This window comes from Aedes albopictus, chromosome 3 (genome assembly GCF_035046485.1).
Source record: "Aedes albopictus strain Foshan chromosome 3, AalbF5, whole genome shotgun sequence".
NCBI lineage: Eukaryota > Metazoa > Arthropoda > Insecta > Diptera > Culicidae > Aedes > Aedes albopictus.
This window is the reverse complement of record NC_085138.1, coordinates 144,719,593-144,744,921: the sequence shown is the minus strand read 5'-3', so window position 1 is coordinate 144,744,921 and position 25,329 is coordinate 144,719,593. Positions and strand designations below refer to the sequence as shown.

The window sequence follows — 25,329 nt, the reverse complement described above, 5'->3', positions numbered from 1 at the left end:
TTCTTTTCGCGTGTTAAATCACACCCATCAGTACTTTGGACGCGCGCACACGCACGCACCTTTTCGCGTTGATTGCGCCAAGCTGCCAGTTCAGTTCCAGTCGGTCATTATCCAGTTGAGTTGGTCCCGGCGGTCCCGGCACGGTTGGTCGTGTCAGCTCAGCTGCAATGCATCGCCAATGCAAGGTATTTTGTTGAACTCCGAGGTTGTTTTATTGTTTTCGTGAGGTAACATTTTCAGAACGCGATCAAGTTCAAATCGTGATCGACAGATTTGCGCAAACATGGTTCATTTTTGGTGTTTTTGTTGCGTTCGAAGTATTTGTCACGTCATTAGAATCCGATATTCACATTGAGGTAGGTGTGTTATAGTTACCAGAAGAAAATTGTTTAACGAAAATGTAAAAAGGTACAGTTAAGTCCCATTCAAACTCACTTATCCCAGAACCACTGTTGTGTTCAAATAAAATGGATAACCTTTCCGAACGATATGATGTGTCTAAAATGTTTATCTCACAACACACAAAACTCTGACACCAATATCCATCCATCTATCAGGAGGAAGGTAACACTTGCTAATGAAGTGTAGAGCAGCGCAGAGCGTGTGTTAATTGGCGCGTGTGAGATAAACGATTCAGCCACACCAGCTCGGAAATAATTTAGAATATTATATGGAAACGCTATAAATTTTTGCTACTTGGAATGTTTGTGTAATCACAAAATCTCCGGCTCATGAAATATGATTCAGACGTCGGTAGGTTAGAGAGAAACTCTCTTATTTGTTGAATTGTTTCATAACGATTTGAGCTGGCATTGTTCCAAGTTCGCTGAGATTAGCGAAGGCACGTGGCAAGCATCCACAAGGGTCGTAAAATCTCAAAAACCGCTAAACTGAGTTTTACTCACAACTGCTGACCATTAATTGTATCACAATAATCACGCAGGCTTTTTCTGTTGAATTAGACTCAACTCAATATAGTGCCTTGCTTCAAAGAAATAACTTTTGATGTTTTTTTTTGGTAATGAAGCATGTGTGATTCTGGTAAGGGGCTGTCCATTAATTACGTAAGGGAATTTTCGCGATTTTCTGACACCCCTCCCCCCCTTGTAAGATTTTTTGTATGAAATCCCAAACATTTTTGTATGGCACGTAAGATTTCTCAAACACCACCCCCCCTCCCCCCATAAACCCTTACGTAATTAATGGACAGCCCCCTCCTATGAGTTCATTAAATAGGAGCCTAACATAATTTAATAACAGGTAACCACGAAAGAGTTTATCAATGATTCATGATTTATCTGACGTTGTTTCCATGTTCTTTATATGTTTTAAAGTTAAATAGTATTAATATATAACTTCATGCAAACATTCCTTAGAGTGCATCTAGCGACTTTCAACCATTCACAACAAAACCAGTTCAGAGGAATTCGATCCATACCCACCGAAAATAAAATAGCCGAACTATAACCACCCAAGACGGCAACCACCGCACCGCAATCTGGACTATGGACTTAGACAAATGCGGTAAATGGTTTCTATTGATTAAATCGTCCATAAAAGTCATCACTGCTCGTCGTGGTCGCCCCAAACTTATGAATATTACAGTTGACGTGCGTCGGCGAAACAGTGAGCCAACAGGAACACAAACTACCCAACGCTTCTTAATCCAATTCGCGAAATAAACGCCACCGCCGCCACATTTCTCATTTCTTTTTGCACCTACTTTCGGTGAGAGAGAGGAGCACTTACCTACTAGCGTTTGGTTTATGGCAACGGAGGACTGCTGATGGACATTAGATTGGGGAACTGGGAGTGAAATGATTCAGGATAAAATGCTCTGATTAAAAAATATCATGTATTCACTTATTTGAATTTGTTGAACTTTCGGAGATAACATTTGGTTTTGTGCTCAGGTGAGATTCGAACTCACGACTCTTGTACGCTAGCCATGTACTTTACCAACCAAGCTACCGAGAAAATTACACTACACGCCCATTAAGGAACGAGGAACAAAATGCTATGTTTTTGCTTTTACTGCTTAGGGGCTGTTCATAAACCACGTAGACCAAAATTTGGCTATCTCAGACCACCCCTCCCCCCTCGTAGACTTTTTTCCAGATCTCTATGAAAATTTTACACAGCATTCTTAAAAACCCATATTTCAAGATACAAAATTAAAAAAAAAATGCCCGGCCTAAACATATAAAACCCGTTAAAGCAGCGAACGATTTAGTGAAAAGAAATGAGCTTTGTCAGAACAGGGTTTTCCGGCGAAACAAATTAAGCTGATACGCGCAACACTGTGTGGATCCAAATTAGGTATTCGGATCACAGACAAAGTGTCTACCTCGTTTGTTACCTTGGATGGATTGGAACAGGTTGGTGGTCTTGTAGCTACCGCTTCTGATTCATATGCAGAAGATCCAGGGTTCAATCCCTGGTCCGTCCCTTTCATTCTACTTTGTGTCTTTCTATCCACTTACTCTATACTCTCCTCTCTATATATACAACTCATGTATATTAATATGTTCATAGCCATCGCTAGAACCAGAAACGGTTGAAAAGCCGTTTCCCTTCCTTCCAACTTTTACAGCACAGTGTCAGTCCATCAGACAACGCCTACAAGTTATGCAATCAAGAGAACTTAGCCGCTTTACCCGACTAGAAAATTACATCAAGTTTATATAATATTGTGTTAAACTAAATTGCAATACAATGAGTTATCAAACAACATTTATAACATAATGTGATATAATTGAGTTACATTATTTTGAAAATATCAAGGATGTCGAACATGATTATATCACAATGAGCTATTAGTATCATGGATTGTTAGGATTTTGTTATATTTTTATTACAACTCTCTAGTCGGATAACTTCATAGTAATAATCACACTAATCTATCACCTTACGCCTGGCATCCACGCACCAATGTGTGAACCCTCTGCTAACCATATCAACACACCAACATCCGCATGAGTTTGAACAGACGCAGAGGCATATTCGGTCTGATGTGGATACAAACGATTGCAATCATCACTTTCTTCCACTTCCCCGCATTGACCTGCAACCTGACGCAGCAGGCACCATTTTCGCCTAAAAAAGAAGATCACCAACGCTCACACACTGAAGATGCCTGCTAATCCCCGGCAGATAATCGCATTGGTTCCTTGTGTGAGTCCCAGCCAACACACGATCGCATATCGTCCCCTTAATGCTAGAACTAGGTAACTCAAAAACCATAGTTTCGAGAAAAAACGACTTTGAAAATTTTACAATTATTCATGCAGTTGTTCCAAAGGTATGGAGCCTTTAAAATAATTATTTATAACATTGATTGCTTATTCAGCTTCTACTCTTTCTGGTACAAGAAAAAAATTTGGTTTTAACCTTTGATAAAATCAATAAATGGTTGAAAAGTTGTCGAGTTACCTAGTTATAGCACTCAAAATGACACATAAATAAAGGAAAAAATGTTCTGAGATACCTAGTTTTTACCACTATTGATATCATTCTTTTCAGTTTTTTTGTTGCAGTATGCAAATTTAAAAGGGTTCATATATTGAAATTTATGTGTAATTACTGAATTTGCTAGGATACCTTCTATATCACCACATGACACCTCAAAATGTTCATAAAATAATCGTCTACGAAAAATCACAGTTTTTAGCTAAATCAATACAAGTAAAAAATGTTTAAGTTTTTCAAGCCTAAAATGAGAAACAGTAGTAGATTTTCAAACTACTAACAAAGGAATAACAAGCAAAATTTCCACGTCCAAGCGTCCGATAGCTTTTAACCTGTGCGGTTGGAAATAGATATGATATTCTTAGTTACCTAGTTATAGCACTAGGTTCTTCTTATTTTTAACACTGAGATACCTAGTTTTGAAAATAATAAATACTTTCGTCAATTATAATCGTATTTCATTGGTCTTTGGATATATTATAGAGCTCAAAAAGCTCGGTATAATGATATATTCAACTCAAAAACGTCAAATTTCGAGTTACCTAGTTCTAGCATTAAGGTGACGATATATTCACTTATTTTAATTTGTCGAACTTCCGAAGATAACATTTGGTTAAGTGCTCAGGTGAGATTGGAACTCACGACTCTTTTACGCTAGCCGTGTACTTTACCAACCAAGCTACCGAGACAATTACGCTACGCGCCCGTAAAGGAATCAGGCGCAAAACGCTATGGTTTTGCTTCTGAAAATTTGACACAGAATTCTTAAGAACCCATACTTTAAGATACAGCCCAGACAACCAGGAGTCGTATAAGAAAGTTTCTTAAAGAAACCACGCTGTACATCGTATAAAGTACTATTTTAAGTCACTATCGCATATATGTACGGCTGACTGACAATTATCATCGCATATGATGCTATTTTTTGAACTTATTACGATGTATCAGGTAAAGTCATATAAGAATACAAATCAACTTTTATAAGGTGTGAGTACATCGTAGTAGATGATATTCTGATGTTTTATTGCGATGAACTTTACTTATTCGCAAAAGCGTGCGAACAAACTCGCAAAGTGTTAAATGAATTTACATAATTGCGTACTGCGATGATTATACGACCTCGCATTGGTGTGTGGATGAAATCGCATAAAAGTACAAATAAACTCGTTAAAATGTGCATACAAACTCGCATAAGCTAGAAGCGTTTATGTTGGCATAATGCGATTTGATATGTGATAACAATTAAAGAGTTTCTGTTGGACAGTGGATGCAGTGCCAAAAAGCTACCAGAAAGTGAACAGCAAGAAATACGGTTGCAAAGTCATCATTATTTGTTTTGTTGGCGCGATAATCAACAATGGGATGCGCTAGCCAGAGAGGGGCAGTGAAAACTGTGCGAGAAATGGTTCTTCGTCGTTTTAGCCTACCATCCACGCACAGCGCAAGTGAACCAAGTGCATTCCAACAAACACTGAGGTGAGTTAGAATAGCATGGTAATTAATCAGCTTGTTTCATAAGTAGCGTTTGGTGTTGCGTGTGAAGTGCGGCTCGACAATCCAGAGGTAATTAGTTCGATATCGAGCTGACAAGATTTTTTTTTTAATATTATTAAGTCGCATAAGATGCTGAATTACGTCGCAATAGCGCACACGGTGCATCGCATAAGATATCGCTTCATAGCGTTATTACTGCTCCGTCAATGCACGTATAGCGCCTCCACTTTTGTACGCATAAGGCACTTTTGCTGCATCTTATGCGATGTAACTTTAACGTATAAAAGTACGTATAACATGAACATAAACTTCATTATACGTGCTAATTGTTGTCTGGGAGGAATACAAATCGTTTTTTGTCCGACATCAACATATAAAACCCCTTAAAACAGCGTACGATTTGGTGAAATGAAATTAGCTTTGTCAGAACATGGTTTTCCGGCGAAACTAATCAAGCTGATACGCGCAACGCTGCTGTGTGGCTCGAAATCATGTATTCGGATCGCAGACAAAGTGGTGCCTCGTAGCCGTGCGGTTAGGGTCACCAAGCTTCTAATCACACCATGCCATGGAGGGTGAGGGTTCGATTCCCGCTCCGGACGATGAAACTTTTCGCGAGAATACTTTCTTCTCCGTATCCACTGGTGCATGATCCGTGTGTCTGTTTTCTAGTGTTAAGTTTCAGTCTGTACAACCGCTGGCTGAAGACGGTGCCCATATTCCTTAAAAAAAGTGTCTACCTCGTTTGTGAACTTGGATGGATTGAAGCAGGGAGATGTTCTCTCAAAAATAATGTTCAAAGTTGCATTCAAAGAATCAATTAGGAGGTCTAGAGTTCAGAGGAATGGATTTATTATCTCACGGTCGCACATGTTCCTAAGCTTTGCAGACGATCTTGATGTCATCGGCATTGATCGTAGGGCAGTGGAAGAAACTTATGCTCCTCTGAAGAGAGAGACTGCGAGGATATGTTTGACGATCAACTCTACCGAGACCAAGTACATGATAGCGGGTAGAGACAGAGGCAGGATTGATGGGGATGTGTTTGCAATTATTGAAGAATTTGTTGCTTTCGAAGTGTTTGAGCGCAAAGTGCTGCGGACTGTGTGGTGTCATCGTGGTTACTCAAAGTTACTCACTGAGTAATCAGCTCTTGAGATCAAGAAAAAGTGAACTCCCTTGTTGTCTTTAAAAACTTTCCCAACCAAACTGAATTATAAGGCCGAATTTCAGGAAATTTGAATCCCCCATGACAAAAACAGTTAAAGCACGTGACTATCACGCCGAGGATCTGGGATCGAATCCCACTACTCAACAAAGCCCAACAAAACTCAACAAAATGTGATTTCTTCCTTCGGAAGGCAAGTAGAACGTGGGTCCCGAGATGAACTAGCTTAGAGTTAAAAATCTCGTTAATACAGATAACAAAATTTGTCTGCGCTCTCACAAGCTTAGAGTGGAAATTCATGAAAACTGCATGAAATAAATGTAAGAAATCCACTAACGAATTGTGTGAGCTTCGTATATAATAAATTAGCAACTATTGTGTTTTTTTTAAATATTTTTTATGCCGATAAACGTGCAAAAAAATATATTGAAACTTCATCACGATGAATTCATTAATATGGCAGAAACTCGCCCCTAAATTTCTTAAGAAATTTATTTAAAGTTTACCCCACAAACTTCTTTAGAAATAACTCTAGGGACTTTTTTTTTATAAAAACCCACTAAAGACTAATATACAAATTTTCCTCCAGGGATTTCTACAGTTTCTTATAGGCCAATTCGAATATTTCATTATTTTGAGAGATCCTCCACAAATTTATCAAAGGATCTATTTGCAAAACAGTTAATGGATCTTCAGAATCTCCTGCATGGATTCCTGTTGAAAATTCTCCCGGTATTTCTTAAAATTTACTAAAGTGGTGTTTTCAGAAAATCTTTAAGAGATTTTATTAAATTTTGCAAGGGATCTTGTCGGAGATTTGACTGAACATACAAACAGGAATTCTTCCAGGGATTCCTCAAGAAAATGTAGAGATCACCCGAAAATTAATTTAAAAACATGTTTACGAAGCCTTCCTTGGATTTCCTCAGAAATTGCTCTATGGAATCATTTAGAAAATGTATCAAACATTCTTTTCAGATTCCTTGCATTCCTTTCGAAATTTCATTTAGAGCTTCTATCATGGATTTCTTCAGACAATGCTTTAGAATTTCCTCCAGAATTACCTTTCCCATTTTCCCAACCTTAGCTCTCGCGACTGTGAGTCTGTTGTCACTTCGCTTTTCGTAGAACAATCGAAGCGTGCCTGCAAGTAATTTGGGGGTCGTGAAACGAAGGTTGGGAAACTATGCTCTAGACGATCCACCAGAAATTCCTCCAGAAAACCCTTCTAGAAAATCTTCCATGGGTTTCCTTAGAAGTTCCTCCATATTTTGTTTTTCAAAACTCTGGTCGGGAATTTTTTCAGGAAATCATCCACTGATTCGTTCAGAAACACTTTCAGTAATTCCTTCAGAAATCGAAAGTTCATAATTTCTCCGGAATTTTCTCCACGGATTTCTTTCGAAAATACTCCACAGATTCCTTCAGAAGTTCTTCCTGGGATTCCTTCACAAATTGCCCTAGAGATTCTTTATGAAATCTTTATAAGATTCCTCCATAAATCTTCCATGGATTGCTTCTAAAATTGCTCAATGGATTCCTTAACAAACTCCCAGGAGAATTTCTCAAGAAATTCATCCAAGGAATCTTTTATATAGATTTTAAAGAGTTTCTACTAAAACTCCGCCAGAAATTACTTGAGAATTTTTCAACAGATTCGTTTAGAAAACCCCTTTGACTATTTCTCCAGGAGTTCTGAAGGAATGAAATTTCTACAGTGATTACTTTAGAAATTCTTCATATATGTTTTCTTCCACCGGTTATTTTTCAGAAAATTCCCCTGAGATTCGTTCCGATATTTTTCAGTAAGTTCAACAGATATTTTGCCACGATTCCTTTGAAAATTTCCTTCAGCATTTCCCCAGAAAATTTTCCGGCATTTCCTTTAAGGATAACTCTAAGAATTTCTTCACTGACGCTTCAAGGAATTTATTCAGATATGTTTTCTAGGAGTTTTGATCGTAAATTATATTGGAAAGATTTGCAAGGAGTTTCTTCAGGTATTTCTCCAGTAAGTTCTTAAAAAAACTCGTTCTGGGATTTCTTCAAGAATTTCACAGGAATTTATTCAGATATTCCTTTGCATTTCAAGAGTGCTTCCACAGTAAATTGTTCAAACAATCCATCAGGGATTCTTTCGTAATTTCCTGCTCAGAATCCTTCTAATGTTCAAGAATTTTTCAAAAATATTTTCGGAGGCTTCTTCCAAACTTAAGGAATTTATTTTCAAGAATTTTTTTGAGAGATTTCGTTAAAAGATATCTCATGTAAATTGTGTGAAATTCGTCTTATTTTTTTTTAATCCTACAAAGATTCCTTCGGAAATGCTTCTAAGGATTTCTCTAAAATCCCATGAAAAACTCCTTTAGGGATTGCTACAGAAATTTTTATTAGAAGATAGAACTGTGGTTCCGTCAGAAATATCTTCTGGAATTCCTTCAAAGATTTCTGTAGGAAATGTTTCAGATATTCATTTACGGATTTTTTTCAGAAGTTCTTCCAGAAATTGCAGAATAAAAATACTGGAAAAAAAATCATGAAAAACCACTGGAAAAAAAAAATACAGAAGATCTTGAATGATTGTCTCAAGGAATCCCTTTTTCAGAAATCATTTGGTGATAGATTTGAAGATTTATAGAACAAATTTTTAAAAATTTTCTAGAGCGGTTCCCGGACAAAAAATCTTGAAATTATTTTTAATTATTTTTTTCTGTAGGAATTTCTTGCTGAATGCTTGGGAACATACGTGGAGAAACTCTTTTAGATAGGGCCCATCCATAAACCACGTGGTCAAGTATGGGGGGTGGGGATCGGTCAAAGACCACGGTCCATATAAATAAAAAAAAATGTATGAACGAAGGACCACGGGGGGGGGGGGATATGTTCGGAATCTACCAAAAAATGAACACGTGGTTTATGGACAGCCCCATACCTTCTTACTTCCTAGAAAAAAAAATCAAAAAAAATCATAAGAAACTTCCGGAGGAACTATAAAATATTGTCATGGAAATTCGGATTCAAAAAATAAATAATGAAGCGAAGAAATCAATTAAAAATGTCTCCCGAATTCTCTGCAAAAATTGTAGACAAAAGTCCTTATGGAGTTCTTGAATAAATTCCTCAAAAAATTTCTGAGGATTTCCTGAAGGGTTTTCTCAATGAATCCTTGGAAAAAATCCTGGATATATCTCTAGAAGAATTCTTAGAAGAATTTCTTACAGAACTTCTGAAAGGGTTATTACATAAAATCCCTGAAGTTAAATGGCTGAAGGAGAAATTTCCGTAAGAAATCCAGCAAAACCAAAAAAAAAAAATCTTGGAGGAACTTCGAACAAATTTGAAGAATTTTTTTTTTTTTTTGAAAAAATATCTGAAAAACCAGTAGAACCCGCTGCAGGTTTCCATTGAAAGATTTCTTGGAAAATTCCTTAAAATATGACAAGGAATAGGTTTCGGAGTAGTTTTCGCAAGAATTGCTAAGAGAATCTTTGGGGAAACTTCTGAAGCATTGCCAGAAATAAAAAAAAAATGTGAAAAACTCCTGCAGAATGGTTTAAAGAAATTTTCAGTGAGCCTTGGGTGAATTTCCTAATAAATGCGTGAAGGAATCCCTAATATTATGGGAGATAAGGAACTTTGGAAAAAGTTCCTACTATTATTCGTGAAATTGCATCTTTTGAAGAAATCTTTGGAGAAACTCCTTGAAAAACCTTAGAAGAAATTTATAGAAGAATTTCTGGATAAATTTCTGGACGTGTTCCTCGAGATAATAATAATATTTCTGGGGAAAATTTGTACAGAAATGTTCGAAGAGATACATAGGGGAATACATGAACGAACTTTCGTAGTAATCTTTGAAGTAATTTCCTTAATAATCCCTGGAGGAATCACAGGAGAAATTTCCGGAGGAACCTGTGGACTTGTTTCAAGGTGAATCTTTTGAGAATTTTTTCGAGAAACTTCTGATTCCCTGAATAAATTTTCAAAGAAATACATTGGGGGTCGTCCATAAATGATTTAGCGTTTAAGGGAGGAGAGGGGAGTCACGGATAATGCTACGAGCCATGTATTAGGTATGGGAAAATATGCTACGAGGGGGGAGGGGGTGTCAAAAATCGTCAAAAAATGCTTCGTCATTTATGGACGGTTCCTTGGCAGGAATGCATAAAAATACAAAATATGAGGAATGAGACGGGTTGCGAATTGAACCCAGGACCTTCTGCAAACGAATCAGAAGCGGTACCCAATAGACTATACCAATCCCGTCTTCAATAAAGAAGAAGTAAGGGTAGACAAAGAGAAGAAGAGGACTGAAAGGGGAATTAAAAAACAACAAGAAGAGGATGAAGGACCATAATGAGAACAACAAAAAAAGACGACTAAAAAGGATATTTTAAAAAGCAGTAAAGCCTGTATCCACAATAATCGGAACACATAAATATAACTGTATCTCTGGAATATACAGATTAAAATAGCTCAAATTTGGCCTAATAACATCTTAAGATGTATTCATTTTACCAACAAAATTTCATGTGAGTCGTTGCAGTACTTTTTGTTGTAATGATGGAAGAGTAAAATGTGCGCCATTGAATTTTGTACAGCCCCTAGTTTTGTTTTGTCAGCGCTGTAACTTTTGAATTTGGCAAAGGAAATGGCTGAAATGTTGAATACAAACCTCTCATAAAAATGTTGCATGGGCAAAATTTCAAAAAAATCGATGCACTATCAACAATTTTATAGTCGAAACATGTATTGAGATTGAACGTGATTTTAGCCCCTAAGGTAGCAAATAGTCAGCAGCACCCTTTATTGTTTCGATTGTACTATTGAAAATACTATACCAATAATCATTAAAATTTGCAGGCATAATATACACATAATCAACTACCTTCTGTGAAAATTTCATGAAAATTGACAAATACATTCAAAAGTTATGAATAGGCAAACATCGCACATGAAAAACACGAAAAATTTTCACTAACACGCACCCGTATCACCACCAGTAGCTTCCAAACCAAATGACCAAAGTTGATGAAATTTTGCAAGAGAGTGTCTCAATAAGAATCATAACTGCTAACGAAATTTCAAAATTATCATCACAGAACTTTGAACTGTAGCGTAAAAGAACCATCAATTATGCGAGTGAAAATTGGTCATACAAAATGCTTAAAACCACGTTTTTTTCATCCACAGTTAAAAGTAATGCATCGATTTTTATGAAATTTGCCACAAATAATAAACATACACCAAAGAGTGCTCAGTCAATTATTTGGCCAATTTTACCGATTCATTAGAGAGCTATAGCCGTACTTCTGTGCCCCGATTATTGCGGATACAGACTTTAAAAACAATTGAAGACAAAAACTCTTCAAATCCGAAGTCAACGACTGTTTGAACAACCAAAACGTTTTGCACGGTACTAGGTATGAGTAATCTTTCCTAGATAGACGAGCGCAACACCGCACTCTGCCAAGTATCTTGACGTCATCTGCTAGCAAATACGTGAAGACCGATAACGACCTACATTCTGCAAAACCAAATACAGTCGATGTCCCGCAAAAAGCAAAATAAAACAATTCTTATGCGCATTATTTAGATTTAGCCCCATCCACAAACCTCGCACGCAAACATCCACCTATAATCGCCTTCTGTTGCTCTCATTTCTCCGCACTTTACCATCCCCGTCCGAGCAACACAATCATAAACACACCGCTGCTGGCTGGCTGATTCTACCAACTCTCGCCAGCAGCTAGGGTCAATGGCACTTAAGTGTGTACTTTCGTTTTCATTTATCACTGTGGCACTCTGGCTCCTCTGTAATATGTAGTACCCGTCATGTACCCAAGTCAAGCCATTCATTCGACCATTCATGCATCCTTCCATCCATCCATCCATCCCCCATCCACGCGCTAGAATTCCGTTCGTCAATCAACCGACAGACGAAAAAAAAAAAAACCATGTGATGTGTGACAATTGCGTTCCGTCGCTTTTCGGCTTAGGTAGGTAGGTATGTGCTATCGCAGACACACACAACCGCGCACTAGTGTAGATAAACAACCGCAAATCGCGAATTTCGCGAGTCGACTTTGGTGTACCACCAACGACGAAAACCGAATGGATGGGGACAATGCAGAAAATTCGCACAAAATAAAACAATATGCTCCCCTCTCGTCGTTGAATGATCAGCACGCCCACGCCACGAGGAGGGTGGTGGTGGGGCGTGCACTAAACTAAATTCGCGTGATCGCTTATCACTCATCACATATACGCAAAAAAAATGGCTACGTCAATCCGTTGAACTGGTCTATTTGAGCAGTATGAGGCACCTGGTGGTGGGTTACCCCGGCCATGCCACAACAAAATGTTGCGAAATTCATTCAAGCATGCGAAATTTGAACCACCATATCCTGAATGAAAATAAATGAAAATCAAAAATAAGAGGAAGATAATGGTAAATGTCATAGGGAATCGCGCCACTTGGGCGGTGGCTTCTATATTCGTCTGTTTTCCATTATAACTTAGTCAAATTTGAACCAATTGACACGCCTTTTGTAATGTGGTAAGATAGGTATAGTATCTAACCGTGTACAACATTTCAAGTCAATCGGTTCAAAATTGACTGAGTTATAGTAGAAAACAGACGAATATAGAAGCCACCGCCCAAGTGGCGCGATACCCTAATTGAAATTTCCAAATTCTCAATGATGATCTTATATCAAGGGTTTTCTTCGTAGTAGTTACTAAAGCATGACTGCTAGAAGGGCTGCAGATTTTTTGGCACTCAATTCTGGAGCAACATTTGAAAAGGGCATATAAGCATTGGTAAACAATGACTTCACACGTCGCTCCTGAGCCCCCCTCAGCTTATTCACAAACACTAAGACCGTTATCAGATAGAGAAAACATCGATCTTTCAGATAACGGTGATCATTTGCGTGGGCGGGCTGCTGTTATGCCCTACGGAGTGTTTTAGAAAAAAGACACAAGACCTCTTGGGCCCTTTTCAAATGTTGCTCCAGAATTTTCGTTTTACGCGTGCGTAGACGCTAACAAGTCAGTTTAGATTGTATGTGACCAGGCAGTGGGAAATAAGCAGGTGAGCTCGTTCTATATTATATGAAAAAGAAAATTGTACATATTTAAAACTGAAACAATTATTTCCATGTTCTTGTCCGCAAAATATTGAAAGATTCTGGACTTGTTGAATTTCATTAGCACGGTAAATAAAAAAAAAAACAGGTTTTTTGTGTTTTTATTTTTAAAAATCAATTAATGTAGCTGCCTCGATAATTGAATGTGCCGAACAATTATTTTAATCAAGTGTAATTGATCTGGATGTCATCATCTGCAAGGCAGATAAAGCTGCCTCTTGAGTGTTGACGAGGAGAAGTGAAAATGACCGATTGGAAAGCGAGCGGCTATTTAGAAAATGTATCGGAGTGAGTCCACCATCTTACTTCGAGTAGCACCAGTGTGGATGGCCCGATCGGAAGTCTTGCGTAATACACCGCAGCATGCCGCCACCAAACGTAAGCGTACCGTGCTGGAGGAATCGAACGAGCTGAATGTGCTGGACTTCTCGGTTGCTTCGTATGCCAAGGGAGACATCACATCAATCAAGCTAATTTGGTGAGTTCGTTCTGATTTGATCCGTTAAATATATCGCAATCGCAAATTAATCGGCAATAACAGTAGATGGCGTAGATGTTGCATTTTTTTTCTGTATATATATAATGCGGTGCCGCCTGCGCACGATCAATCGGAACTTATGCGCATCACGCTAGTCAACGAAACAAAAATGGACAGTGCAAGGTGTGGTGTGTAATGTATTTATTTTGATGTTTGAACCGGATGATATGTGTGGGTATAATGCTTTTGGTTGTAAGGTAATGGTTTTTTGATCCAAGATTGTAATCGCATATACCTTCAAGTACACCTTGCTAAAATTATTGTGTTGTATACTGTCGCGAATCGAATATCAAAAGCATGTTTGCTGGAATTCCTATGCAAATAGGGCAGCCATGCGATTCATGGCAGCATATTTTATATTGGTTTTGGTTTCGACAATAATTTTGCCAACAAGCCATTTGATGAAACCTCAATATTTCTGATGTTGATATTGTACCCTGCATGTTGATACGACACCTACTGAAGAATTTTCATTCATAAAATCGATTCTTAAAATAGAATATTGTACAGTAAAAGGTGAATTTTCTAATCGATCAACGCACCTATGCCATGCCATACCATTTAGGTGTAGCTTTCTCTATATGAGAGTTCCTACCAAATATTTATAACAAAATACTGTATAAATTTCATATAAATTGTGGAAACTTTTACCGATTCCATAATAGACTCGTAATTATGATTCTAAGTAGTTTGTCAGTTAAAAATACAGAGTATTTAATCCAGTCGGGGAAGGGATTGTTATATTTTCTTCTCGTTTCAGAGAGCGAGCAATGGCGCTTAAACCTAGGCTTTCGAGCCAGAACATAAGAGGTTAATACATACCATAAATACCTTTGTCCCATCCCAGGAAAAAGAGAAGCCCCAACGGAGTGACATTAACTTTCTTAGCAACGTCACTCCCAACGTTTTCGCTTCACATTTATTACATATACGATACGACGAGATGTCGCCGTTCCATAGTTCTGTTCAATTGTATTCAATAACGCTGCACAGTAGGCCTGGCCGCTTCAATACGTGTAATACATCTCCAATGCCTTGCAAATATTGATAATGACAAGAAAAATGGTAGAAGTAGCCGATTCTATCATTTTCCAGGATTATTTCAGTGAATGGCTGTGTATGTGTAGACTAGACTAGACTTAAAAATCAATTAATGTAGCTGCCTCCTAAAGGGTGTACGGAATCAGAATATATTCGATAAAAATCCAAGCCAAATGATCTTCGAACTTTCTAGAAATAAAACAAAACGAAATTGTTCCCCAAGAAACATGGCTTTGTGCAATATTTGAACGTCGAAATTCAGGTATCTGCTTCAAGGCAACCCCCTACTTTTGACCATGCATTCTAGGAAATTGAAATGCTGCGGCATCGGCATGAAATCGATCTCTTCAGATTGGTACCACTCCAGAATGTTTTTCGAGTGATGGTGCGAGACTAAACCAAAATGGAACCAGTCAGTTTTGTGTAACTTCACAAAAGGACTGTCCATTAATAACGTCGAATTATAAGGGGAAGGAGGAGTTGCTACAATTCATGTATAAAATAGGCTACGAGAGGGAAGTGATGTAAACAATTGGCCAAAAAGTATGACGTAGCAAGCTCCCCAAATAGAGTTTGTTCTCTTTGACATAAACTAACTTGACAGCGGTATTGGCGGTAGATGCACATAGATGGTTTTGATATTTTGAAATTCTTCATGAACCGAGACTGTAACTGTGTATCAAAAAATTGTCCGTACAGCAGTGTTTTCGTCAAAATAATGTTTCCCCCTTCATCGATGTTCCAAACCCTAGGGACGCCTCTCTACCTTTTGCCAAAATTAGGAAAAACCCCTCCCTTTCCATCTTTTCTGTGCACTGGCCTGCTGCTACAAATTCTTACTGTGATTGTACAGAAAACCATAACTTAAAAATTTTCAAGAAAACCTCATTATTGGATTCCTAAGAAACTCCGTAAAAACTTGAACTTCCCCAAGGACTTTTACAACAATATCTCCAGGAAGTTTTTAGCATATTCTTCAAAGAACCCAAAAATTCCAATTAAAAGCATTCGGAGAACCCTTGGGAAAATTTTCAAGATATACCAGAAATCTCAATCAAATCTTAAATGGCTTAAACCTTTTCTTTCAATAAAAACTTTGCTTGTCGAGCTCAGACGTTAAAAAAAATGATGAGAATGAGGTTTGTAAAAATGCGGTTAAAATCCACGAAAACTCAGCCCTCTATCATAAAAAAATGCATTATTCCAGCAAACACTTTTGAAGTGGGCTTATTTTGACGTACCGTCATTGGGGGTGACAATGGGTCAGAGGGACGAGATTGGGTCAAAACACTATCTGAAATATCTCATCAAATATTGCGAATATCGAATCAAAATTTGTATGGTGTCATTTTCGTAGTTGACACCACCTCCGGTCAATAAAAAATAGGTTTCTAGAGCAATTAGTCATAGCAAGCTTGAAAATGAGGCCTTTTTAAAGCGTCACTTTAAGGGCTCGATGAAACATCATACTTTAAGGTTAATTGATACTTTTAAATATCTCAAACTCATATCCATCATGTAAAACAGAGGATTGACAAAAGGATCGGGACAGGCAAAATTTTGACTTTTCAAAAAATATTCAACTAGCTGTAACTTTTCGAAAAGTGCATCAAATATTCTCAAATTTTCACTGTAAGTTGGTCAGATAGTTGTGTATCAGAGGTCAAAATTTGAAAAAGATCGGGCTATTTTGTACAAATTTAAAAATATTCTAGAAAAAGGTATAATTATTTGATAGCCAACTTTGAGCTCTTATATCTCTGGAAGCAATGAACAGAATGGAACGAAACTTTGACCACTTATGACTTATATAATGAGCTCTGAAAAACGTTTGACCTAACTTGAATTTATTAAGAAGAGAAAAAGTTATAGTGATTTCATTTATTTTATGATTTTTTTAGTAAATTGGTCTATTTTTAATATGCGTCCTATTACATTTTCAATTTATTCTTTTAAAGCATATTTATATTTAAGTCAGTTAAAGAAAATTTAAATGAACTATAATTAACATCTTGAATTTTGAAACAATGTTGAAGTTTTGATTACTTTGGTGTTAATCGTTATAATTTTCTTCCGTGTTAGGAGTTTTAAGTTAAGTCAAAAGTGTTTCATACTTTATTACACAAGTCATTAATGGTCAAAATTTCATTGCATTCTGTTCATTAAATCCGGAGATATAACACCTCAAAATTAGCTATCGGAAAATGAAACCTTTTTCTATACTCTTTATAACTTCGTGCAAAATAGCCTGATTTTTTCAAAATTTTGACCACTGATACTAGTTGATCAACATACAGTGAAAAATTTAGAATAGGGTATCGCGCCACTTGGGCGGTGGCTTCTATATTCGTCTGTTTTCCACTATAACTCAGTCAATTTTGAACCAATTGACTTGAAATGTTGTACACGGGTACATACTATACCTATCTCACCACATTCCAAAAGTTGTGTCAATTGGTTCAAATTTGACTGAGTTATAGTGGAAAACAGACGAATATAGAAGCCACCGCCCAAGTGGCGCGATTCCCTATTTAATGTTTGTTTTCGAAAAACTACAGCTAGTTGAACATTTTTTAAGAAGTGAAAATTTTGCCTGTTCCGATCATTTTGTCTATCTCCTGTATATTATCGGTATCAACCTTGACGAAGAAATAAATTAACTTGCTTTGTTGTCAATGCAGAACAAATTTGGTTCCCTTGACCCATTGTTACTCCCTCGAAGAGGTGAGAATGGGTTAATTTTCATACACTTGTAGATTTAAGAAAAATTTACGAACTCCAAATATTTTTTCATCTTTTGTGCATGTATTACCAAAGACCATATTCCAGTGATCGAAATACTTTTTTAAGCAAAGAAGCAAAAGTTATTGAACAATGAATGTGGAAGAATGCATTTTTGACCCATTCTCACCCCCGACGACGGTACAAGCCCTGACAAAGATGTATGTAAATGTATGTTTATTAAATTGATCAACAAAACTGAATGCTCCTAGAAACAAAAATACCGGGATGAAATTGATCCTTTATGAAACGAAAGCTGATTAAAAGTTAATCTATTTGAAAATGCACTGTTCGACATGTGAAATCCACCCTTTTCTATAATTTTAAATGTCAGCTTGAATTTGATGAAATGTTTCCTAGTATTAAATTATAATCCCTTTTTGTCCACGCTGTACTTTTTACTGTCAAGACTCAAGAATGTACACACTGGCACATTATTCTTACAAAATAGTCAAAAATTTTACTGAAAATCAGTTAGCTTGGAAATAAGTAGAGTAAACTGTATCAAAATCGATTCCTCATTACCCTTCAATGGCAATTGAGTAATGCGGCATGCACTACACTAAGGATACAGGTAATGTCACAATACATCTAAAAACTGGTCGCAGTGACAGACACGAACAGGAATAAAAAAGAGTAGAAATTTCATTGGCGGAAAACTTATAAAATTAGATTAAAAAACATCGAAGTACCTAGTTTTACTTTTTTAGTAAAATACGAATAAAAACCGATTCTGAAATATATTGAAATCAATAAATTTCAGAGATTTAGTTTATCATTCAACGTAACAGTGGCACGATGAGTGGGTAGGACAGGTAGGACATGTCCTACCTACGACAAATCCGGGATAGGACAGTCCATGTATTGTCCTACCCATGATTTTTTTGAAAAAAAAAAAACACAAACAAAAATTTCAATATATTCTACAGCTTCCAGTATAAAATCGACCATTCGGGACTAATCTTTGGAATAGGAAAAAAAACGGCAGCGTCGCTACCTAAATTTGCTAGTTTTGCTAGCAATTCGTTATCGATTCTTTCAATAACTATGTATTGAAGAAATTTTCCAATTATTCTACAAAGCTTGCTTAACTCAATAATGAACTATTCCCAAAAAAATTGAATGGATTTAGGAGCGTACGTTTGCAAAAGACATTCAGACCCTATTTGTCCAGGAATAGTGCAGTCAATTCCATTGAAATATAACTTTCGTGATGCAGTAGGCATTATATCAGGAATTGACTTCTTCCACGAAACCATCTATTGTTTCCCACTATTTTTTTGAACGGTATGGATTTCTCTAGTTAGTATTTTTTTCTGGAAATACTCAAAAAAAATTTAGAAAAACAATCTAGAAGCCAATAAGTAGACAGAAAGTTTAGTTTCAATTCTCTGAGAAATGTTGTCAAAAAAATTCACAATAAATCTAAAAAAAATGTTAGGGATTCTGGTAACGGAGGTTATTTAATAAATTGAATATTGTCAAACAATTTCGCCAATGATTATTCCAGATATTTTTTAGGAAATTGCTCCTGGGAATCGAACTGTTTCTCTACAATTCCCATCAAGTTTTTTGAAGCATTCAACAGAAATCCCCATTAGGCATTTCTCTAGAACTTTCTAGAAGTTTCTCCCCCCATGAATTTTTGCCTAACATTTCTCCAGAACATCATGAAATTCACAAAGAATTCAACGTTTTGAAAAAATGCTCTAGGATTGTTGTTAAGTTGAGTTTCAAACAAAGATGATAGCATTTTTAATATTTAATTTGTAAGACTTGGAAGTAGCTCAAGACCTGCTACAAAAACTTCCTATGATGGCATTTGTCCTACCCACGCAATTGGACGTGGTCGCGCCTTTGCATCATTGTATGTATTTTTAAAGCGAACATTTCTGCGGAAACATGAATAACCCTAAACATTTATATTTTGAAATGTTATCAATTTTAAAATTTTGTTTTTTTTTTATTAAATAGCAGCTTTATAAAAACTTTTAAATTATCAATAATCCCCAATGCTTAGTTGGCGAAAAAGTAAACAGTGTGTCCGAAAAAGCGCTCAGCAGACGACCAGCTCGCGTTCGCTTTAGGCCATCCATCGTCGTTTCGAGATTGGGTACGCAGGGGGAAGAAAATTTTGTCAATTCTTCCGATTTTTTTCCGGTTTATCCTTCGTTGGATGACCGGAGAGACGGGCTTGGTGGTCCAGTGGCTGTCGCTTCTGATTCGTATGCAGAAGGTCCTAGGTTCAATCCGTTCCAGTGAGTTCGTTCCTTGTTGTTCTCTTTTATATTTGAACATTACATATAGATACTTGAGGATTTAGAGGGTGGCCTGAGGAAGCTAAATGATCTGGTTTCCGGGCAAATGTTCATGGGGTGGTCAGACTTTTGTCCAGAGAATTTAACCTACCCGGCTATAACAAACCATCAGGTAGATCATTCTGTTCCGGTACGATGGAGGGTACACATTTCACAGAGATAAAATATCAAGTTTTTTGTAAGCTGCATTTAAAATTTCAAGCCAATCGATGCTCTAGAAGCCAGTACAAGGAGCTTGTACCAATCATGGCACTACCCAAGGAAAACTATGTCTACAAAAATAGCAAGAAGATCGACAAGTTTCAGCAATATTTCAAATGATTGCGTAGTTATCATACTTTAAGGAAAAAAACTAGTCAAAACTGCATTTTTTTTATCACGGCGTGTGTCAATGATAGGAATCATGTACCAATTATGGATATATTTTGAAATTCCGGTTCTACTTCACACTATTTGCATGCATTCCTTTTATATCCATAACTGGTACACTATGACAAAATACGGAATCATTTTTATTATAATTAGAACAAATGTTGAAGTTTAAATGAGTTTAGTTATCTGATGGGAATGTGATGAAAATGAAATGCCTGAAAAGACAATGTCTTCATTACCAGTTTCAGACTACAATAGGATAGTGTAGCTAAGCTAAATTATCACATGTTTCACTTGGGAAAATGGAAAAAAGAAAATTTGTCAAAACAAAACAAAATCGAAAGATTTTTAATTCTCGTGGCGTGGTGACTGCAAAAAAATCAAACAAAAATACTTCCTTTGCAAAGCTCTCTATGAGCACTGCTAGAAATCCTTACCTACTGAAATGAGCCGATGCTTCCAAACTTTTGCGGAGTTTCGCCAAAACCGTTTCCGTAAAATATATTTGAAATTGCTGACCATTTGGAATGGCAATCGGCCAAATGACCCTTTCGATCAAATCACGTTCGGATTTATTGCATTCGGCCAAATTAATATGAAACCGGGCCACTGTGTGTTAGAATTCTTTTTACCATAACTCAGCCTTACAACATTCGACCAAACGACCCATGCTGCCAGATGTCATCTCTGTAAAGATTTATCAAGAATTTCTCCAGTTACTCTAAAAAACGTGTATTTAAAAAAAATCATCTAGCAGTAAAGTCAGTACATCTCTCAAAGATTTTATGGCAGTATCTCAAAATATTCTTCAAAAATTCTGCTCTAAACTCATTCATCAGGGTGACCACTAATAGCGCCAAATAAAATTTCCTGTTGAATTTTTTTGTCGATTTTAAAATATTGTAATTTTGAGTAGAAATTTAATGTAACCTACTCAGAAAAAATGACACGATTGCCACAATAATGACAAAGTATCGTTAATAAGTAGTTATAAAGGTTATAATAATAATACTCAGGAAATTTGAGAAAATAACTTCTGAATGTCATTTTTTCATTTTGCTTGGGCTGACCAAGCCAATGCGTGGAAGTTATACTGTTGAAAGAGCTTTGACATCCATGTGCACAACAGAAACATGTGCTCGATGAACAAATTGAGCTTTGAATTATGAAAAGAAATCCATGCGTAGTGAGACTCAAACTCACGACTCCCAATTCGCTAGACGGGCGTTTCTATTCCTTCAAGCTACGGAGTCATTCGACTATCTCCGTCGCATGTAGGCGCAGAACTGAACTCGATTCCACAGTCGCACATGATTAGCTTCTTTTCACAATCCAAACCTCCTTCGGATGGGATTAGATGAACATCTAAATCCTCAGCGATTGCAATATAAAATTCTTAGAAACGTTTTAGATGCTCACAGATTTTTTTTAGAAATTTCCCCATAAAAAAAATTATAATGTGTTGCACCAGGATTTATTTTAAAGTATTTCTCCTGAAACTTCTGTACGGGAAGATCAATGATCTAAAAATTCTTCCGACAATCAAAGCGATTCTTAAAAAAATCCTGGACTGCTAAATTGGTAGTTCAGCTAGAAACTTTTTCTGGAACTCCTCTGCAGTTCCTTAATGAATTTAGCCAGGAATTCCATAAGGAACTGCATTATTAAAGTATTTTTCAGAAATACCTTTTTTATTTTCAAGAAATTTATTAAGAATTTTTTGTCAGTTCAACAAAACCTTCCAAGTATTCATCATAATAAACCAGATAAATAACGACAGAAATTTTACCAGTTTTCAACTAAAACACTTGGCGTGCTTCAAGTAATTCCACCAGAAAAGGGGATTTCCTTTTTGGTATTTCACCAAAAATTCAAATTTTACAGTTTTTACTATCAACTCCGTCTGGCATTTTATACCCCAAGATTTTTTTTCAAGCAATTTATGTGAGAACCCCATTGAAAATGTTATTAGAATCCCATCAGAATGTCTTAGGTATTTTAGAAGAAATTCATCTAGAGGCTTCATCAAAAATTAGACCATAATTCAAAAAATCTAAGCGCAGCTTAATACTTAAATGGATCTTTTGGAATCACTTTCAGATCTTAAACAATTTTCAACGAAAACTGCTAAATATTGGAAAATATGAGTGCCATAAGTAATCTCACGCTCCTAAATTCATTCTATTCGAAAACAAGCTCACTTCTAACAAAAATTACAAAAACAAGAAACAAAACATACAGTCCTTTGTTTTTCGTAGGATGAAAATGGGAGCCACATGCCTACTTATTTTTTATTTTATGACCGAAATATCGAAATCTTAAAATGCAGAAAGTATCATATCACACACTAAGCACTAAACCTGCTGAAAACTTTTCTATGAATTCAACTCAGCGGAAATACGAAAAAACGAGCTCATCTTTTTTTTTTGAAAGCAAGACTGCATCACTTTCAGTATCCTTTCAAAATTATTTCATTAGAGATTAATCAATTGGTGCGATATTTGTATGTTTTCGAAAAGGTAAATGTATACTATAGGAATGACACGCTGACTCCATGAAGTAAAATTCTATCACAATTCCTTCCAAACACAAAGATTCTAGAAAAAGTTGATACTTGTCTTTTAAATACACTATGTTCCATCTATTTTGATAAACTCACAAACTATGTAGAAATTATCACAAATTATGAGCTTGTAAAATATATGGTAATTACCGTTTAAAGTTCGCACTTGCGACCTTTCTTCATCACATTTCTGCACATCATCGCCGTCCATTCATAGCGCCAACAGCGTTGTCCTCGATAGTCGATCGTCATCACTCTTCACGCTGTGTAAGCGTTTCTTCGCCCAACAATGTTGCCGAACCTAGCTACACTACCATCCACTAATCAAACCACGCTGGGCGCCCCTGTACGCATATTCGACGAATACGCAAACCACCGAACAACGTCTGGTAGCACACGCCGCGAGGTGCAAGGTGCGCTATTTCCACCACTGATAAGGAATTCTCTTCTCCTCGTGCAATTAAGTACGAATCACACACCGACTGCCGCACTATCTCACCGCAGCGACCGACGCGACGGGATGATGATTAGCGGCCGCGCTTTGGCGAACCCCTTTCGGTCAACGCTTCTTTCTAGCGCCACTTTCTTCGATCTTTTCTTCGTCAGGCGAAAAACAAACAACCTCGCGGTAGAAATTTGCACAGCAATTTCGCACAGCACACTACTTATGCGTTACGGGGTGAGGATTCTCCGATAAGAGCAAGAGACGCGCACAAATCACTTCCACTTGTGTATGTGTCGATTCTTCGAGGAATAAATCTGATTACGCGAACAGCAGCGGTGGCACGCCGATCCGCCAAAAACTGATAACAACTTCGATACACCCGCACAGGACACTGCGGTTTTTGTGGATCCGCTGACTGTATCGTTCGGTAGACGTGTGTTCTCACGTGATACGAGGATCTTCCGTTCCCGGCACCAGTTGACCGTGAGTATGTGACCGCCACAACGGAGTAGGTCTTCACTGCAGTTGATGAACTACCCTCGAAAGTCGTGACCTACCGCGGTAGACAAAAACGGAACAGTAGTGGAAAAACTCGGTTAAGTTTTTCGCGCAGTTCACCGCCGCAGACACAAAACACACAGAATTAATGCACAGAAATAAGCCGTCCGACACTAATTTCTCAAAATATCCAATCGGCTTTTAATGAGAGCTCTTCTCGATACAACCAGACACTGCTGCTGCCGTGCTGATGTCGCCGACTTGGTCTTGGTCCTCGTTGTCGACCGCGCGTCGCTGTGAGCCAAAGTAAAAGTGTGATCTCGCGCGTTCCCGAGATGGAGAGCCGTCGCACCGTGAAGCAGTCCTCTTCGTCAAACTGCGAGCGAGAATCATCTGATTTACATAACAAATTGTACTCGATTTTCTGGCACCGGTGGCAAAGTGACCCACTCGCGTGAAGACCCGCACCGTCGTCCCCGGAGGGACATCTTCCAGATCGGAGGGCACAATTCACTCACGAACAGGTCCTGGACCTTCCAAAATCTTCCAGAAACTTCAAATCTTCGGACACTTGTTCACCTGCCCCAAACTCGAACGTTCACACGTTTCACCAGTCTTCCAAGTCACGGCACCTTGACTTTCAGATCTTCCGCAATTCTCACGTTCTTCAGCGTCCGTCCGTCGGAGCTGAGTGGAAAATTCGTCACCAACTATCAATCAACCCCCTCCTAATCTTCCGTATCGTTCGAAATCACTCCGAACACAAAAATCCCCAGCAACTTTTGCTTCCGTTCAGAGAGATGCCAGGCTTCGACCTTACAGTAGTAATAAGATAAAATTCGTCTCCACAACACTGAGCTGTAGGAAAAGGTTCGCGACTGCAAACGCAGAAAGTCGTTGTCACGCGTGCTGCTGCCGAGCGAAGACTAAACCGGCCGCCGAGTTCACCGCGAATGGAACCACTTCGTCCGTCGGTCGACAGCGGTCGACGGTCGTCGAGTCGAGCTGCTGCTGCTGCTGCCGCTGCTCTGCATTTCACGCAAATGAGCAGCAGGAAAAGACACCGAAACCTCCTCGAGTCAGAAAGTCATAGAATCCGAATCGAGAGGCACACCGTGCACGGTTGTGCGTATTTCCTCGCGCGCGCGTTCGCTTTCTAGGAGAGGGTGCGATGTTTTCGGTTTTCTCTTTCCCATTCTCTCTGGGGGATTTTCCGCGGGTGCACGCTTAAAATCACTATTACAAAGCTCTTGGTGTTTCAATAAATTAAACTGTAACCTAGATGCGATACAAACCTCTGCCTAATTTTCAATCGATTCAAGTATAGGACACTGACGACCTTACAGTTCAAATCGGAATACGTTTCTGTCATTGGATGACACCTCATTGTTGGAATTATACGGAACAATATATAACTCAATTTACCTGTAGTGAATAGTTTTCATCTCTTAATTTCTCGTCAATCCTTTCACTACTGTCAGTCATAAAATTA

General features: G+C 37.7%; 1 protein-coding gene across 1 annotated transcript in view; it reads right to left on the bottom strand.

Annotated features, from left to right (window-relative positions):
- Positions 1–24,872, bottom strand: part of LOC134283980 (uncharacterized) — a 32,986-nt gene extending 8,114 nt beyond the window's left edge. The window contains exon 1 of the mRNA XM_062856361.1: positions 23,045–24,872. The gene's annotated coding sequence lies outside the window, so the exon portion shown is untranslated. The remainder of the gene's footprint in view (positions 1–23,044) is intronic.
- Positions 24,873–25,329: the final 457 nt, after the last annotated feature.